The sequence below is a fragment of the Sinohyriopsis cumingii genome, chromosome 13 (assembly GCF_028554795.1).
Source record: "Sinohyriopsis cumingii isolate HCF-2022 chromosome 13, ASM2855479v2, whole genome shotgun sequence".
In the NCBI taxonomy this organism is placed as follows: Eukaryota; Metazoa; Mollusca; class Bivalvia; order Unionida; family Unionidae; genus Sinohyriopsis; species Sinohyriopsis cumingii.
In genome coordinates this window covers 35682076-35703547 of record NC_142973.1, presented here as the reverse complement: position 1 = coordinate 35703547, position 21472 = coordinate 35682076, and the positions used below count along the sequence as shown (strand labels likewise).

The 21472-nt window shown below is 37.8% G+C and overlaps 1 protein-coding gene across 2 annotated transcripts in view; it reads left to right on the top strand.

Annotated features, from left to right (window-relative positions):
• The first annotated feature begins 20325 nt into the window (after positions 1-20325).
• Positions 20326-21472, top strand: part of LOC149785201 (uncharacterized) — a 91638-nt gene continuing 90491 nt past the window's right edge. For both annotated transcript variants that reach the window (XR_016413494.1, XM_089931190.1), the window contains exon 1: positions 20326-20603. The gene's annotated coding sequence lies outside the window, so the exon portion shown is untranslated. The remainder of the gene's footprint in view (positions 20604-21472) is intronic.

Below are 21472 nucleotides of genomic sequence, written 5' to 3'. Positions count from 1 at the left end.
GCATTTCTCAATTGCCAAGACTGGCTAATCCAGAATCACTAGAGTCAGATTGCATCGATCGTTTAGGACCTCGCTTGTGGGACAGGCACAACTAAGTTGATTGAACGATTAACTAGGCTATCTCTACAAATACTCCTTTATCTAAAGTTGATTCTATTTCCGCTTCTCAGGGTTGAGAACGAAATAATTTAAGTCATTTACATTGTTTTAAATTGTATTAGGACATTATAATTTAACCCAAATTGGAATCTAAGGTTTAGGCAAGAGGGCCAGAGCGTTATCACCAGGCTGAAAATACATTTCCTTTGTATATCTCTCATACCTTAATGTCATTTTTGACTGTAGAATGAAGATTAGTTTTTGCTATTTTCAGAAGCCTTTGACAACTTATATGTGAAATCAGAAACATAGTCAAAAATGTTCATCTTTCAAACGTTATATTAAATAAAGTTTCTCTTTCTATCTATTAATATCTTAAATGGTACAATGACAGTATGACCAAAACTAGTTCCAAAAGCACTGAAACCAATGCCTCTTGAACTGACTCCCTGTCTGTGACGTGTCGTGAAACTAAGTCGGACGACAAAAGTGACACTGTAAAGAGAAGCATTAAGAAAGTGGCACTCTACTCCCTGACAAGAACATTATCAGTAGAATAAGTCTTTTCAGAAAAAGACAATATACTTGTTAACAAATGAATCAGAAAAACATGTATGTCCTTTAATTTTTTAAAAGGTGTAGGCTTGAGAGAATCACCAGTAAGTGATATGGGACCTTTTGACAATAATGTAATTCTTGAGTCATTTTTTACATTTATTTACCCTTGATGATCTTCACTGATGCTAGATGTACTATATTCGCTAATTACACCATCGTCAAATTATTCGCTGCTCCCTTCATTCACTAAACGTCAGCAACTTCATTTTCTCTTGAACAATATGAAATATTGACGTTTCACGTTTTCTCATCATAAACTTTTGCTGTTCTAAGATAAGTCCTAAGTCTATTAATTTATCAAGAAGCTCCTGATTCAAAAGTTCGTACATATTCTATTGGGCCTCTTAAAGAAACATCTTCGATGCAATTAAAAGAAACACAGAGTTAATCGTTTCTTAAACGTTAGAAATACTCTGTTGTAACATAATCCAAGAACTGCGTAATCTCTTAAATTCCGTCAAAATACTATATGAATCAATGGATAAGTTTGTGAAATTTTCGCAATACATACATACATACATACATACATACATACATACATATATGTCATATGCAACACACCTGCTAGGCATCGTATACCAGTAGACCATGTTTCATTCCTTTATTCCAAACGTCTTTAAATTTATAGAGCGGAAGGGAAAGTGCGATGAAAAAGTAAGATATGGTGATCTCATCTTCACCTTGAAGATAATAACCCACTCTGGTTCTTAAGACGCACACTGCTAATGATGTATAAGCACGCCCGAATTGCATACCTTTATGGCAAACAGTTTGCATGTTACAGAGCGGTAGGTCAAGTGTGATGGAAAACGCAAGATATGGAGCCATGACTTTGACCTTGAAGAGACCAACTCCAATGATGATAGCGCAAGGAAAAGTATGACGATAACTTAAGGTATCGAGATTATCCAAAAAGGTCTTTAAAATTATAGAGTAGAGGTGAGAGTGTGACTGACTGACGGCGGACGGGCGTAAGCTCCGACACACTGTCCTCCGTTTTGTAGGAAAATACATGGGTAATTACTACATGAATCAATGGATAAGTTTGTGGAATTTTCGCAATACATACATACATACATACATACATACATACATACATACATACATGCATACATGCATGCATACATACATGTATACATACATACATACATACATACATACATACATACATACAAGTGATATGCAACACACCTGCTAGGCATCGTATACCAGTAGACATGTTTCATTTCTTGATTCCAAACGTCTTTAAATTTATAGAGAGGAATGGAAAGTGCGATGAAAACGTAAGATATGGTGATCTCATGTTCATCTTGAAAATAATAACCCACTCTGGTTCGTAAGACTGCTAATGATGTATAAACACGTCCGAATTGCATACCTTGAGTTGATGAGACCAACTCCAATGATGATAGCGCAAGGAAAAGTGAGACGAAAACGTAAAGTATCGAGCTTATCTACAACGTCTTCAAAATTATAGAGTAAAGGTGAGATTGTGACTGACTGACGGCGAATGGGCGTAAGCTCCTATACACTGACCTCCGTTTTTGTAGGAAAAAGACATGGGTAGCTACTACTACTACTACTACTACTAATAGTAATAATATGATACACAATACTGACATTAGTCAATATTACTGGAGTGACGTCAGAGTAAATGCGAACATACACACACGTTCATGGAAGAATACATCAGGTTACTATAACTTGGTAGAACACGAAGCTCCATGTATGCTGAATGATGCCCCAGTGCTAGACATCATTATAGACTTCTTCACCGTAGACCTATATTTGTACTGAATCCACAACTATCAACACCAGCACAACCACCACCGGTGGTCACTGCCACTGCAGAAGGAACAGCAACAAAAACCAGCAAAATAACGGTAAAACAACTAAGACAATTTGCTCGTGAGCACAATATCCAAACGCGAAAGAAAATTCGACATCCTTGCGGTAGTAGGCGAATAAGAACAAAACCGTCATCGTCGTCTCGCCTCTGCTACTGAAGTGGCCAACTATGTTCCTGCAAAAACACATGAAAAACAAGTGCCCGAATTCAAATTTCAGAAATGTAGTGGTGAGTTGGCAAATTACGTAGGCATTATTTTACCAACCCACCTACACACAAGGCAAAGACGCTCAGCAACTGCTGACCAAGATGATTACCACGAGTTAAAGCAGACATCGTCCTTAGCGCGCTTCATGATATGTCACTTAGTCGTGACAAGGATGGATTTAAAACTACAAACACCGTGGATTCACAGTGGTGCCCGCGTAATTATGAATCACAAGGCCGGCAGCGCCATCAGCGATGAAATTGACAGAGACATTGAAAGGATTCTATAAACGCTGGAGAAATGCACCAATGCATGATAGGGATGGACTCTCTATAGATATGCACAAGTCAAGATTCTTCACCCGTTTCGTGAATCCATTTACGCAGTAACACAAATTTTGTCCCACCAAGGTCAGTTATGAACGTGAAAATCATTGATATGTTTTGCTTTGAATGTGCAATTGTGTGGCAACGCTATATCCGGCTGATGATCACCAAGATATGCCTGGAACATATCGGCAACGCTTGGGCGAACTCAATTATAGTGATATCCAGTTTTCCTTGCAGGGTACTAACGCCACAGTGAAGAAATTTGAAACGCTTAACCCAGGTATTGCTGGTAATGTATTCACGAATGACAAAGGTTTTATCTGCTGATACTAGCTCCCAAAGGCACAGATTGACTTGTTTCTCTTGAGTCAAATGAATGAAAGAGAATCGATATCGCACTATGTGTGACAATAGAAGTCATGCTACAAATTCCTAAGACCACTCTGTCTCAATAGTAATTCATGTGCGTGATGATGACCTAATAACCGTTCCGCAAGTATACGATGAAATCGTTCCACAATAGCTTGGTCACGATGTTCACTGACATGCCCAACATCTACTAGAACTTGGTGTTAAGCCAACATGACAGCCACTGATCAGATAAATTCTTTGTCAAGATCCATTTGTAACAACCGTGGCCATGTGAGTGGACCGCGTGCATGAGTGCAATCAAGTACATCTGAACATGGGTAGAATCATTTGACATCAACGACTCCGCTTCTTTGTATCTGCTGGCTACATTGACAATGGTTAACGCATATTTATAGGCACGCAATCGGTCATCTTACCAACCCCATGAAATCTTTCTTGGTACTGGCAAATAAATTTGCCACGGCGCTTGTTTAGCCATCCATGTTCGTTCAATCACATGAGTGACCTTAGATGCATTGTCCACTGACTATTTCACAGCTGTCTCAGCTCCCCAGTACCCACGCGAACTGTGGTATATTTAGGAAAATATTCTGTTCTTTGTGTCCTTTGTTTGTTTACATACATATAATTTTATTTTGCGTGAGTGCCACTGGAGGCAGAACAGAGTGATCTTTGTCCAGGAAGTGTAATCTTGTCTTTCATACCTCCTTTGACGACCCATCGCACGATTTGTTCTCCAGTTGTTGGATTAATCGCATACAAGTCATGGATCAGATCCACGCCGGCATGTTGATGTCCACGGATATCTTTTGATTCTTGGCATGCAAGGTCATGTCGCTAACACGCAGCATGAATCAATTGTAGGTAATTGGACCTAAGCTGATTATTAGAATCGAGTAGCAGATCAAGCCGAATACCAGGCCCACATTTTCTGTAACGAGGTAGATGCTTTCGTCTGGATATTTGCTCCATGGTGTCCCTGGTAACTTTGTTAATGTACCCGTGATATCACCGCCGCCGTTGACTTTTTCAAACAGTTTGCAGCTTTCCTAACAAACGTAAACGTTTTTGTTCCACATCCAGCACAAATTCCAGTAACCGCTGCTCGTCCATAACATGTTTGAACTCGATTTCGATTTTTGGTACGTGTTTCATCGCGTTATCTCACACAATATGGAGACATAACCGTATTATAACGACAGATAATGGTGTCACGCAAAAGAAAATTTGCAGATGATTTTGGAAAAGTCGAAAACTTTTCACTCATCGATTTTTTCGCATAAGCAACACATAAAAAGGCCAAGCATGGTGATGGAGCTGTGTTTCCAGTTCGGACACTCATCATTGGCCTTGCAGGATGGGGAAAAACTCAACTGTTGTTGAATATGGTTTTACGAAGGTTGCACGTAATTGCACCGTCGGTCGATGATCAACATTGTACTAATATGCTAAAAGATGTTCAAAACACGTTGAGAAGTGCTAACAACCCTAAGACGACTTTGTCGTTCACGGGAGGCAAAGCTTCTATCAATTTGTTTCACCATTGACGAAGCCCCTACCATTGATAATTTGGATTCAAATGAAACCAATATTGTGGTGTACGACGATGTGATGATTGAAAATCAAGTAAATTCCGCACAAATATTTTGTCAAGGCAGACACAAAAACAAGAACATGATTTATTTGACTCAACGATCCACCTATGTGCCAAAATTGATCCGTAACAACTGATGATAATTTGTGGCACTGACTCGCATAGTTTTGTAAACATCAATTGGACTTGGTTTGCCTACGACCATTCGTTGAACGAATTTCGTGACATGTTTGAGCGAATTACCTCGAACAAGTATAGTTTTCTCACGATTGATTTGACTGGTGGGCCATGCAAGTATCGTGCTAGTTTGAACGCAGGACGTGTTTCACACGAATGTATCTCACACGGATGGGTATATTTAATAATAAAAAACGAATCTTATAACTAAAAAATGTCCGGTGGCGAACTTATAGAAAAGTATGGGAAGTGAACAGCAAAAATGTCAAAAATATATTACAGTCGCGACAGACAGAACGAAAACAAATTGCATTACTGATTATTCTCACAAAGGAAATTGCCGAAGCCATTAAGACAACCGTACATTAAGTAGCAGCACTCATGGGAACAGAGGAAGCCGCTGGACAAGTTCGTAAAATAGCCAAACGCAAGACGTCTATCATGAAAGCAGCACAACCAACTGTTAAGGTTATTACACGGTTGACAGAAATGATGGCTGAAGCCAAAGAAAATTAAGATGTCGGAGAAGAATCACGTTTTCCAACACCACCCAGATACCGGTTATTAATGCATACCCAGAAACAAAATTTTAATAAAGATGGTCGCCAGAGGATCAGCAAAGACCCTTTCTTAACCCCCCCCCCCCGTCTTCCAAACTGTAGAGATTTTGTGATGAAAAAATATCAATGGATAAGAAAAAGGTTTGGGTCAAGTTGGTATACAGAGAATTTACTGGGGCTTAAAAAAGCCTATGGCAGGGTGTTTAGTTGTTTTGATAACATACTTGATTTGATTAAAATTGGAAACTGTAGTTAAGCAGCTGAATGGATACGAAGTTTTAAGTATCTCATGCACAAAACAGGAGAATATCAGCCAACCTATAAAATTAGCACGATAGATGAATATCACGGGCATCAACTACCCATTGATACTACGACAGAAGAATATTCGAATCGACCAGTATTTACTGCTGCGATTGAGACGGAAGAATATTCAGATCAAGCAGCCGAACTTCAACTTAAACGTGAGCCTTCACCAGTAAAAGTTACACGAAAAATGTTGCAAAAACACCAGAAAAGCAAGAACAACCTGCACATCCAGTAGTAATACTAAAAACGTGAACAGAGAGAAAAAGAATCTATCTTGATAAGAGAATAAGTACAAACGTGGCGCCAGGAATATACACCAAAGAAAGGAGACGGCCTATTTGGAATGTGTGAGCCTAACGACCTTGCGGATGGATTAAACATATATGTGTTATCATTTCGAGTGGGCAGCAATGTACCCGAAGTTTTTAATGAAGCCATATCGATTTGTCAGCGATTACTCGCTACTGAGCTTGAGGACAGCTGAAATTACACATACCATGCGTTGATGCATAACATTGGCAACTATGCATGATATAGACGACACTGATGATGATTTCTGATGTGATTGAGACGGTGCGTGAAATTTTGATTATAACCATCTCATCCACAAAACCAGAATTCAGTAACTTTCTGTGACTGCCAGGGACTCACACACACTTTTCAGTAACTTTCTGTACCTGTGACTGCCAGGGACTCACACACACTTGAGACGGTACGAGCATCGCTGCACGTGTTTTACAGTTGGCCTAATATCCGATCGGAACCGTTTGGTGGCATGCCCTCAAATAGCTCATTCGTGTTTTCAGCAGATCTGGAAACAAAATGGTATGTAGTAGAACTTCATACAAGTGCGTACAATATTACCTCAATCAGTGATGAGGTCCAACAATGAATTTCGGTGTTGACAGGAAAGAACTTCAAAAATTATATTCTTGAACACGAGCCCACACTCACCTCTGTTATTTCCATTGAATCTTCACAATATCTGGTTAACATTGGACAGTCGTCGTTGTAAACAGTTTTTGGTTGGTCTAAAGATATTCCCAAAAATGAACAAGTTGTGCGTTCTTCACCTGAATCCGGGACTGTATGTTATATCGGGTTTGACATTGTGAAAATTACCTCAACGACGCAATTTAATTTACCTTGTGATGCCGTCAGTGCCAGTTACGAAAGCATTTCTAAAACGACGGGCGTATATGTTCAGGGTTATATTTTGATTGGGTTTTCATAAACCGTGGAACCAGATGATTGACAAGGATTCAGCCCTCAGCACCTGTGCATTTTCAATACGATAATAATCGGCTGACCCATATTTCCACTTGTAGATCAACATGAGCACCTAATTGATTTGCCTAGTGGAACACTGAAGTCAAAATTGTAAACTAGAGATCGACCTGACATTTAATGATAACAATGACTATCGTGCAGAGACGTGTATAACCCATTCGTGTTATTAAAGCGAGATCAGGCACAGAGCAAAATAATATTTGACAACTTAGAAATGATTGCTTTTTTTGCGATTAAACGGTCATCAGGAATCTTATGAAGAATTCGGCTTAACTATGCAGAAGCTATTTAGCATATTACAAGGGCATATCACAATCTGTGGTCGTACATTTACCGGCATCGAAACATCGACGCGTGTCAGCAGATTTCCCAACAAGAATATCGTACATTGTATCAGAATTATTCTTTTTATTGGAGCATTTGAAGTTGTTTAGACAGTCAGTTGTCGACATGGATTTTCATGCTCGTATCTGTAACATTGGTGGTGCTTATCGATGCTATCCTGTGATACTTTCCGACAAGACACAAAAGGTGCTGGTGGTCGAATGAGGGTGATCTATGCACCTGAGGAAAATTCATAATTAAACCTAATACGCATTGAATAATAGTGTCTTACTCAAAGCCAGCTGGGAAAAATCAAACACGCAGCCAAACAAAAACAACTCATTGACATTAAAATTATCCAAGTCAGAGGTAGCAGAGATGCAAAAGACCGGGTGATTATTTCCATTCCTTGCAGCGATTCCAGCATTGTTAGCAGCATCCGCTTCAGCGGTAGCAAAACCATCACGATCAGGGGCTGTCTGAACTGCATCAGGAATGGCGTTGAAAAAACTGGCCGGAGGCCGAATAAAAAAGGACTGCCTTTGATTACCAGGCAGGAGTCGTCGAATACCATCAGGCATATTGATTTACTCACAACGACAAAATCGATCAAACATTTTCATGGTGTTAATATGCGAGCTGAATTTGCATTGATAATGCCACGAACACGCGAAATTGGCATCTTCAATCTGGATTTATCAACAAAGCATGGCACCCACTGGGTCACATATGCGAAAGCACCTCTGCATACTTTGTATTTGGGCTCGTATGGACATGCTATGACAATTGCAGTTGTTAATTATTTATCCGGGGCGCTGGTGGACGGAAACCGTTTTATTCAAATTTAACAGTACAAACTCAGTTGGTAGGTCCATTATGTGTTCATCATGTCATTGAAACGTTGTGTGTACTGGAATGCTCACCGATCCCACAAACACTTACTGATTTCAAATCAAAGCACGTGTAATATTATACAACAATGTCTATCAACGTTTACCGACTTTATTCAACTCGACGACGTGGTACTGATGAAGATCTGAGCCGATTTGCCACTAAAGCGGATTTGTCTGAATTTACCAGTCGTGCTGTTATTGGTGTCGATCCAGGTGAACATGTGGTTTTTGAAGATTAAACTGGTAAACTGAAAACTTCAAACGTTCAAAATATTAATGTTAAGTTGAAAGGCGATGTCGCAAAACAACCTTATAGAGGTCATTGAAAACAGGAGAATCAGAGAAAGCAGTGTATTGGTTGCTAATATCAAAGAATATTTTGATACTAAGGCTTCAACAAGACAATACGCGGATGGCTAAATTTCCCTTAACTTCATGGCACCAAATTACGGGAATATCAATCAAAGAAGAAAAAACATTTGCAACAAAAAACTTTAACAAATGGCCGGCTTGTTTTCTGTCCTGTTGTAAATAGTTACACCTAAACTTCACATTTTAAAGGTGCGCGAGTCGGAAACATATCTGTTTATCATAACTGGTAGTAAATGTGGGTGGGGTCGAATGGCTATATTGATAAATGGCAAGAGGTATCTTTGTCGTGTACCACTAGCATTACATATCATTAGACTGCCCAGTGATAATTTACTTTTTTACACAGTTGCATTATCAGTATCATTAATCACCGAATATGAAATTCAGTTCGAAGGAAACAACGTTTATTCTGACAGATGGTTAACCATCACCATCCTTGGTGTTTGTGTTTAAGATTAGATTTCTGTTATTTACAGAACAAATAGATTCTGAGAGTGGTGATGAAGCTGTGGAATTTACAACAATTTACAATTTGGATCAAATGGCAGCAGATGCTAACATCGATAACAATTTCGCTCTACTTCTAGAGGAATATCTGCTTCAAAGTGGTGTTACCAAACCCTCGTATGAACTGTCATATAATTTGTTTTAAAGATCAAGTAGAAATTGCCATTTGGAATCATCCTGATGTACCACTACCAACTAGAGTCCCTGTAGTCATCGCAAGAGCATATGAAAATGCAGAAGAGCTGACTGCAGCAGCAAATGCAAAACGTCTGCAGGATTGTTTCTACAACGATGATGTCGCTTTCACCGAGGTATCCACCCCAGTCATGTTTACTGTTAATAATGTTAAGCGAATATTGACTCGGATATCAGCAACATAAAAACCTGATCGACTGAAATTCAACAAGGATGAACTGGTTCGGGTAACATTAATTGGGCATAGATGATCTTTGGCTGTAAAAGGCACTGACGTAATCGGTGTGTTTGCAGGTGAAAAGGCTGCTAAACAAGTAGATCTCACTACTGCAGGAAATGTAAATACTCCAGAGGCTAATATTTTATATAACTGTATGACAGCAGTACCTGTATAAAGGGTAATTTGTTTGGAGTGCTTGTGCACATTGCGTCTGTGCGTGAAGATACGAGTGGACGCAATTAAATACGCGACTGTATTATTAGTAGAAGAACTATTACATAACCTCAGTCTTACCTACGTGAAAAAATAATTGAAAATGAACAACAGCGCGAAATGAAACGGTCAAGAGAACCTCGCTGATCGTAAAATACAAGCGCGCGTGACTGGTCGGATATACTATTTGCAGTCTTGCTGAGAGAGCAACTATCCTGTCGGTCTTGGTGTGACTGGAATCAAGATCACATCAACCATCGCAAACGCACCAGTCGGTATTTATTTTGGGGCTATATCGATAGTAACCGGTGTCTCTAGTGGTGCGAACAAATTTATTTCGATGTGACTGCATTCATGTGTATGTGTCCATTCCGAATTGCTGGCGGACACACAGAGCAGTCTCAATACAATCAGCATATTGTACTCAGTGCGGCTTGGTTTGAGACCGTGCTGTCAGAAATGAAAATCACAGACAGATATGCGCACTATTAAGAAACTGTGCGGAGTAATAAAAGGTCAAACTATCAAAGTCAACAACACAAATAGACTTTCCGGCAGAAATTGTTAAAGAAATACAAATATTGCGTGGTTCAGTTTCTGCAAAAGAAATTCAAGAGCTATATGTACTAAACTCAGCCAGATTGTATCAGATATGGACTGCTCTCATATATTGCCCTGAGGTAAAATCATCTAATATCAATAAAATACGATTTACATCTTATAATTAATAGCCGTATGACCATCGAGTAAGAAACTATCGATACAGAGGAATGATATGGGAGAAATAAAATCAACATTCAACGACATACAGTCTGCATCCAGTGTCATATATAACTTACTGGTAAATATGAATAAAAATATATCAGCAATGCTTCTTCATTTACTAAAACTTGCAGATAGTTCAGCAGTAGCCGCACATTTTAGCATGAAACTCATAGAATACAATCTCAAACAGCGATATGGAGGAAGAATAGCTCAACAGATGACACAAGAGAGATTAGTTCAAATAAGTCATGGGATTAGTGAATACTATAGTTTCAATCAGTACGTATATTGATCGCTCTAATATACTTGTCTGTTTGAGTACACCACCCCCTGCAGGATTCTTTGCCGTTTCCACAATTACTGCAGAGTAATACGTAAGGCTGGTGTTTGTCCCACTGGGCCTCTTTGTCGGAATTTCCATCCGGACGGGCAACTACCCGCCTTGACTGGATCACTCGCGTCACGTTTATGTTTGCCTGTGCGAGGTCAAAATTAAAAGTGTACAATAAACAACGCTTACAATGTGGCAAATGGTCATGGTAGGTAGAAACGAGAACGGGTGGAAAGGCCGCAAAGTGGGCCTGTTGTTGTAGATACCACCCAGATCGTGACCTCGACGATCACGATCTTATTAACCAAACCAGAATTTAATGTGCAATTTTCGACGCATATTACCGCTTGTGATTCATGCACACTCGAAGATGTATTATCGTCATTAGAGGTCTATTACAGTTGGTCTAATATCCAAGCTCAGCCGTTTAGTAGTCTTGGTACAAATAACTCATTTGTGTTTTATCAGGCAGTGGCACCACCTGGAGCAATATTGAACATACATACATTCACACGAGCCTGCATTCGGTTCTGTCATTTCGATTCCGTACCGTATGTGGTTGAAATTAAACGGTATACAATAAAAATCAATTTTAGTTTGGCCTGACGACATTCCAGATGACAAACAAATCGCATGGGATATCATATCTCTCCTGACATTATCATGATTGTCATGATTACCTCAAGCGGTTCTGAAAAAAATAAACAGGCGTAGCTGTTACGAGTTCTGTACTATTTGGGTTTTGCAACAACAGTGGAACCTGGAGATTTGATATAAAGTACTCTCCGTCGTTTGCGTATCTTTCATGTCATGACATTCGTTTGACACATATTAGCTTGACCTTGGTTTTATTTGCACCAACCCAACTTTTAGCCTTGGATTTGCACAGCTTCGATCACAACTGATTAGGGGTTCACTGAGGGTTTCGTGTGCGATTCCTGTCACATATTTGGGTTTTGCAGAGATGTTCGCGAGGTTATTTTTGGAGCGAAAAACACAGTAACATTAGTTCCTAATAATGCCTTACGATCCATTTTGGCGTCATAGAGGTATTAATGGTATAGTTGTGTTGTCAACATTAACAGTGCGGATGAGGTGCTAATATTTTCGGTGACTACATAATCCAGTTTGTTAATTGTTTATGCCATCGGGAAACGCTTCATTGTTGTTGTTAATACTGACGCGTACCGACCAAGTGTTATTGTAGGAATACTTACATGGCAAATAAGCACAAAACGTGGTCTTACTGCACTGAAACATGTGTTCGTGGCGTTTCAACTTACAGATCGAGATAATAATCAAAACTATGGGAGGATTATATTTTACAACTTGGGAGTGACTGATGATCATTAGGAACGTTCATAAGAACTTTTGCTTGACTATACAAATGCCAATCACAATTTGTGGTCGTATCATCAAAATATCAACACTGGTTTACACATTTCCCAATAAAAGTTTCGAACATTATACCCGTTGTGTTACTTTTCATCGGAATATCTTGAGTTATTCAGACTGTCCGTTGTCGACATGTATTTGCAAGCACGATGCATGTGTTGGCGACAATGGAATATTTTCATTCCTTGCAGAGATTCCAACATTGTTAGCAGCAGCGGCTCAATTAGTTGCACAAGTGGTGGCGTTAGGAGCTGTTGAAACAGCATCAGGAATGGCTTTGATAAAAGCGGTCGCTGGATGCAAAGCGCATAGTAAACAAATAAGAAAGGAAAAGGCCTTTGATTAACAGGACTTAGTAGTAAAATATCATCAGACAGTGGGCTTCGATTACGTACAAAGCCACGCGTCCATTAACCAATCTTGATTTACTCGCGATGGTAAATTCAGTTAAGCACTTTCGTGGTGTTTTTATGCAAAATTAACTTGCATCGATGATCACCCTGGCACTCATTCTGTTGCATATTTGACGACATATACTATTTGACTGTATTTTGACTCACATGGACTTATAAGACCACGACAAGGTGTTGAGTACTTTAGCCTAGTGAGTAGCCCCCGTAATCTACCACTGTTTCATTCTACTATAAAGATGCAAACTCGGTTCGATGGACTAACATGGTCTTGTTGTTAAAGACTTGCATATACTGGACCTTCACCAACCACTAATTTCACAATAAAGTACGTTTCATATTAAGCAAAAAATGTCTATTAATATTTGCTGAGTTTCGAAACCAGTCGTGGTTCCGATATGGATCTTAGCAAGTATGCCACCAGAGCGGATTTGAGCAAGTTTACTAACCGAGTTTTGACGATGTTGACTGCAAACATCAAACGTTGACATTCAATATATTGTTTTCAGGTGGAGAGGCACTGTGGCAAACATTAGTGCCGTGATTAATGAAAATAGGGCAATCAAGGAAGCTGGCGTTTCGGTTCCTTTTATCAAAGACTACGTTATTAATTCTTAAATGCTACAACAAATCAATACATGGATGAACAAATACGTATGTGCTCGCACTATCACGCGTAATGATTTGAAGGGGTGTATTTCGAGCATATTACCAGCGAAAGATTGGAACAAAAATTAAAACAGTAAATAGTGGACTTGTTTTCAGTTCTGTTTTCAGTTCTGTCGCACATGGTTTTGATACTCCTTAGCCTCACACATTAAAGGTGCACAACTCTGTATCATATTTATTCCTTGTTGCTGGTTTTAGTGGCAAGTGAGATGCTTTAAAAATAATGATAACTAATGTTCGTAGTGTTGAGCTATCATTGCAACGTAGCAGCTCTACGATACTATTCAAGAATCGTTAATATATACAGCACCGACGTAGTTGGTCGCCGGAGCTGGAATTCAGTTCGAATGCATCAACATTTATCAGGGCACGTATTCAACTATCTTTGGTATTTATGTTTAAGAATAAATTTACCAGTGGTATTCATCGCTGAATCCGCCCCGGTTTTTTCCCCCAACAAATATGTAAAAGCAACATTTACTCAGCTGACAAAACGAAAAACGGTCATTTAAAACACCAGGCAAAGGTGCAACCAGTATCTTTCTAAATGACTGTAATGCTAAGCCCCAAGAACGTATAATCAAGCAGAGATATTTTATGATCATATGACAGTTGTGCGAGTAAGAAAGGGTAATTGGTTAGAAGGGCGTATGTGTGTTGCACCACCTGGTCGTGATGAGTCAGGACAGGGTCTTATGTCGTGCAGTTATTGTACCCGATCACGTTATTAATAGAACTATGATGGACCCTCAATCTCATCGACGCGACAAATTAACCGAAGCGGACCAACAGCTGTAAAATAAAATCACCAAGCGAACCACGTTAATCATAAAATACCAACTCGTGTGTTTGGTCATAGATGCTATTCGCTGGCTTGCTGCTGAAACAACTATTGGTCTTGGTGTGGCTGGAACAACCATCACCAATCGGAATTATTGTCGGGGCTAAATCGAGTGTGAACGGTGCCTCTAGAGGAGGTGCTAGGAAATTAATTTCGATACGATTACATTCAAGAGTACGCATTTCTGCAGAACTTCTTGCGGCAAGACAAAGTATTCTCAATAAGATTAGTAAACTGTAATCGGTGGCTATTGAGGGTAATAACCTGAGCATGGCCGAGGTTAAGATTATGATGGCGGAAAAGGAAGTCACAAACACCTCCGAGCACAGATAAGAAGCATGTGGTAGCAGATTTAGAGACAATACAGATCGAGTAGGCCTAAACAATTTGTCACGTAACAATATCCAAGACGCTTAGCATTCTAGTTGGTTACTGATCTAGGTCGATATAATCTATCTCCTATGATACTGTTCTCTCGTTCGGTGACTTTCATTGACTATTATCCTTGGGTTCCATATATATATGTGGCTTTTTACACATGAGCAAAAGCCAATGCGTATAGAGACAGTGGCCTACATAAAACAAACGATTGAAACCGAACAGTCTAAAGCATGCAATCAACCTCTACTGAAATATTTCAATCACTCAAACTGCACTGAACCAGAGCGAATCAATGATCATCGGCTCAAAGAGCTAGAGCTCTCTCTCCCTCTCTCTCTCTCTCTCTCTCTCACACACACACACACACACACACACACACACACAGAGGCCCGGCCCTAGGGCAAGGCGAACGAGGCAACAGCCTTGGGTCCCGCGCTTTCAGAAAATCAACTTTTGCTGCCTTGGGCCTTCACACATAAAACACATTTATAAACAAAAATGGAATGATAATACCCAGTGGACCGTTCTTTTAAATGCAGTGTCATCTGATGTTTGATTTTCTTTTTTAAGTAGTACTTAATTTGGAAAGCTGATAAAAACCAAAAATTCCGAGTAAATTCGCATAATCCAAAAAGTGTTTGTAAGCAACTGTCACGCAAGATTTTCAGAGAGATTTGCAAATTATATCAGTTTAATATCTTTAAAATAGTCCCTTAATCATAAAATTTACAGGAATAACTATTGGTATACCGATTAAATATGCATGAAAGTTATCAGACGTAGTCAGTCTAAATTCGGGTATATTTTTGAAGGCTAGAATTCTGCAGTAACAGTGGGTATTAGTAGCTTGGGGGTGGGGGGTGGGCTATCATTCAGAAAACTTTAGGTGAAGTCATTAGCATAGGCATTCATGTTGTATCTTTTACCAACATGTTTTTACTTGCTATTTTCTGCCCTTCCTACTTATTCATGTATCTTTTACCTACACGTTTTACTTGCTATTTTGTGCCCTTCCTACTTATTCATGTATTTTTTACCAACATGTTTTTACTTGCTATTTCTGCCCTTCCTACTTATTCATGTATCTTTTACCCACATGTTTTGACTTGCTATTTTCTGCCCTTCCTACTTATTCGTGTTTCTTTTACGTACATGTTTTTACTTTCTATTTTCTGTCCTTCCTACTTGTCGCTTCAGTACAGATATGGTCGGAATTTCTGCTAACAATGTTTGTAACGAAGGCGTATTTTGCCGGTGTCTCTTGTACATCAGGCTGTTTCGGTACCGAGTGAAAAGATATATAGATGACATTTTGTTGACGATAAAAATTTAGAAATAAATTTGAAAATCTTCGCACATACATGCCTATATTTCCTATTGAATTATTCAGGAAAATGAAAAGTTTTCTTGATTCTGTGTTTTAGCCTTTTTAGAAATTTTCGTCCTTTTGTTTCCCTCATTTTACAGTAGGGATGGTAATTACATAATCGTTTGTTATATTTCACTTTTGTTGGATTTACATTAGACAAAATACGACACCGTTCAGAACCAATTTACTATACTCAAGATAAAGAAAAACCCTTCCATAAAATTTAAGTAAAATTATACATTTTGAGGACCAACTATTAAAGTAGTATCAGCGCCATAATTACACTAGGATATATGTCGATAGCAAATTAAAGTTAATTGAAAGATTTTCTCGCAATGTATGTATGGATGTATGTATGGATATATGTATGTATTCATGCAGATATGTGTATGTACTTTGTAAAACGTATGATGCATGCATCCATGAATAAAGGTATGTGCCCATTTGTATGTACATGTACGTATGCTTGCAATCATGTGTTCGTATATGCTTGAATTGCATTCATGTTTGTGGTGTATATATACACTCTTGTATGTATGTACGCATGCATGTATTTGCAAAATAACATTACTAAGTTTAACTTTTTAAAATTTACTTTTAATTTAGCATAAAAGGCCATGTTAACGTTAGTCATTGATTTTAGCGATACGTTTGTATCGACAAGTTTCGTGCTCTTTTCCAGGGACTCCCAAATGTCTGTCATTTTGTACCGTTTGCGAATATGAGGTGTGTGTGTGTGTGTGTGTGTGTGTGTGTGTGTGTGTGTGTGTGTGATTTGAATTTTTAACCTAGCTTAAACAATTTTTCAGTCATATTGCTACGACGTCTGCAGTGTTGCATCGGGTCCCACTCAGTCACATTATCCTGACACCAGGCCGACCAGTCCTAACACTAACCTTTTAATGCTGAGCGCAAAGCGAGGCAGCTGAAGATACATTTTGTGTAAGTCTTTGGTATGACTTGGCCCAGGTTCGAACCCGAGACATCTCGCATCCAAGGTGGACGCTCTAACCACTTAGGCCACGGGAGCAGTCCGAATCTGTGGTATTTGACCCGAGGTATCACTTCATTCATCACAACTAAGTTTTCCAAAACGACTGACAGCACACCTTATATAGACACGAACTGACTCGACATAATGCCACATGTACGCAGAACGTCAACAAAATATTTTTCTTCGTTTTTCTACTGTGTAAGTAGATTTTTTGGACTTGAAAAGGATAAAACTGAACTTTTATGTCAGTTCTACAATCTAATTTTACAATAATTTATTGTATCACAGTAAACTACGAGACCCATGAATGAAATTGTCGAAGTCATTAAAATGTCTGACGAAACAATATTTGCAAAAAGAAATCCCAAACAATATGTTTTTGTTTTTACTAAGCCTTCATTCCAAAAAAGTGTTACATTTATTTAAAATTTAAAACAAATATGAATTACACCAAAGAACTGCACCATCCGTATGAACGGTTTATGTGAATTACTTCTTTTGTTCATTACAGAAACTATTTTCGAAGGTTTGATGCGACTCTGTGTTCTTTAACTATGTAACAGAAAAGAGCGAAAAATCAACAAGTTTGTGAACTTCAACCAATAACTTACTTACCTAGAATATATATTGAAAATGTAAAAAGAACTTACAGTAATATTAATGAAACCCCAAATAGTCTTTAAAATTCTATCACAAGTCCAAATGTATGAGACCGCCTAATGGTTAGAGCATTCGCCTGGGATGCGGGAGGTCGCTGGTTCGAGCCCCGGTCGATTCATACCAAAGACTTATAAAAATGGTACTAAAAGCTGCCTCACTACTCGCTCAGTATTAAGATGTAAGTGTTATGACTAGTTAGCCTGGTGTCAGTATAATGTGACTGGGTGGGACATGATGGTACATGTCTGCGGCATGATGCCCGAATGCTACACATCACTATAAACTGCCACATTGCAGACATCATAAAAATGAAATGAAATATTGTTAAAGCTACGTTAAAAATCCAAATCACACACGCACACACCCAAATGTATGAAGTTCCAATTGAATTCCAGTGGTATTCCAAATAAATTCCAATATTGAATGTATTAATGTGCCTGTTGTCTCAAAAGTTATAATGTGCTAATGGCCTGGAAAGTGACAATATGTTAACAGTCTTTTGATGTATTGCATTAATCTATTCCAAAATGTCCTTGAATTCACTGTAATTCAAAATCAATGTCTGAGTCCAAAAATATTATTGAGCACTTTGTAATTCCAATGAATAATAATTCGAATAAATAAATCCACCCAAATTAAAAACCTGAATATAACAATAAGACTGATTCAATTCAAATGTTAAAACAATAATGAATAATCCTTAAATAAACAAACAGTACAAGTTAAATATACATAATAGGTTGCGAATATAAAATGAGTACCAGATTTGCCGTTATACCTAACATATATTTTGAATTATTATTGATTATTATATTATATAAATTGCTTAGGTCGACTTTTCTGATGTTTAAAAGTGAATGACATGCCACCTGCTTAGTGTCAATTTCAAATTAAATTCCCAGTTTTGGTTTTCTGAATCTAAGAGATATTTGATAGTTGCATGGCAACCAAAGCATCCGGCAGCAAATGGTCCAGTGTCACCAGCATTAAATGAGTATGCATTTATGTACTTACGTTATTAACGGCACATCAACACAATACTGGATGAATTGTACCAAAAATAGCTAGAAACATGAGACAATAACCTATATCTGCATGGTATGTTCGTTCATTAGACAGGAAAGAATGAAAATAATGGCATAACGAAAGTAATGCTCTAATGAACCAGCAGATGTTATATTTTTGTACTTGTAATTAATGCGGGGAACACAAGAAAATTTGACATACCCGTGCGTTTTTACCCGCTAAATGCTGAACTCTTAATTATGCAGAAATTGCATCTTTTATATCGAAAATAGGATCGGCATTGACTTTTTGCACCAATTCACGATAACAATTAATTCCACCATAATGGTTAGTTTTCATGCATTTTTTCTTCTTTTTTCTAGTAGACCGACGAATTTGCTTATAAAAGTAGAGCTGGAATTCGTCATTTTAAAAACTAGTCATTGCGAAGAAATGACGGCACAGATTTTTCACAATTGCTCTCAAGCTCGTCCTTAAACTCATCTTTTTGTTTTGGATATTTTTTTTCTCCAAAATTTAAGGTGTTGCCCATGAAGAAGAAGACATTGTTGATTATGATAATAATGATCACGACGACGACTATGCTGATGGTTTGCTAAATGCAGGCTTGATCGATGTACGATTTTAATCAGAGCGAACTTACCTTCAAAACAGTCAACTCACAAAATGAGTAGCAAATTATTTCTGAAGTCATGTATCCATTATGTCACACCACACCACTAATATATAATTTTCTATTTTTGGTCTCTACAACATTTTTGTTGCCTGATAAATATAAACTGTGCTTCACATCGTTAGTGTATGCACAAATTGTTTTAAATTTAGCGAGGAAACCAAATTCGGAAATATTTTTATGATGAAATCATGATATAAGATATTATTCTTAGTCAATTAGTATTTAATAAAAAGTTAATGCCGACAATGTACTACAGTTATTTAATTCGCGAAAATGTAATGGCGCTAATATTTGAATTTACAGTATTTGAAATGCAGAATGCAATGTTACATCTTCCATGAATTAAACGATCAATCTGGATTTAAGGGTTACATTTTTTTCCTACCGGCTCAGTCTCTGCAAAGTCTTTATTTACGGAAGAACACTGTAATTAATTTAAAACCTTGATCGTTGACACTGATATAATTGCCTGCCAACAAATATGTGTAAGACATCGCGAGGTGACAATGAAGAGCCTGACGTCATTGATTTATTGTCCGCAGTGCGCCAATTGAAATTTCGCTTTATGTCTGTCTTCCAACACTTCAGTTTAGCTTGGATACCAGAGCCATCGTCACAACAAAAGCGTAAATCAGCATATGGATAGAGTTTAAATTTACACAACCACTGGCCACTCAGTGACGGGCACAGTGAATTTAAATCTTGTCGGAAGTGTGGAACAGACAGATCTATTGTAACGGTCATTGATAAATAAGATACGAATTGATTTTAAAATACGTGATATGATTCCGAAGGCAGGCCTATAAAAGTCAACATTTCTCTCAAGTTCACTCAGCAAGAAAAAGAACTGTGACGAGAACTTTAGAACACTATAACTCACTTCACTTTTTAAACACAGACATAATTCGAAGAAAGGATAAACCAACGAAATTATTTGAGGTGACATACTTTCCTAAGGTAGGTATCTTTAGTAGTGTTTTTAAATTATTGAAAATAAGTCATACTTTTTTCTTACCAATCAAGAAAAAGTTAAACATACGTTTTAATAATTGCTGTTATTTTTCAAAAGTCAATTTATATAAAGTAGCGAATATGAAAAACAACATTTTAGCTGCTTTATTGAGAATTCTTACGCTATATTTGTGTAAATAATAATTTTAAAACGTGTTCACTATAATTGTTGTATTAATTGTAATGTATTTCTCCCCGCACGATTCTGCAAATATGCAACGCATATGGCCAAATTTTGTATTATTTCTTGTAAAATTTAAACGAAATTAATTTATGCAGTAATTTTTAGAAAAGAAATAACTTTCAGATTTATATTGTACTCTGTTCTAATCACAAATATATGAAAGTATAACGCTGCCATCGACATGACGAGAGATTTTCTACTGCACAAGCGATCATGAATACGTATTTTACGTCAGCTAAAAGAGTTAGTGATTGCAATCTGGTGACATGATTATGTAGACATGACTAATTTACATACTTTGGTTGTTATACTGTGGCAACATGTCAGTAAGACAACAACATAGATATACAAGTTCGTCATCATTTCCCAATAATCATATTAACAAATTGCAATTCGCTAAATAGTCCTGCTATGATCAACTGTATTATAGAAATATCTCCTCGTGGCAATGACACCTTAACAGTTCTAATTAAAAATATGCAAAAATTTAAAATCAGAGGAAGAGTTTCATCATTTCTGCATAACATTCACAAAGAGAAGTATGTTAGTTACTACAGCTGATAAATATTGACACTGCACTTAAATTAGAAGATAATTCTTTGCAGACCGTTAGAATCAATTTTAAATAACC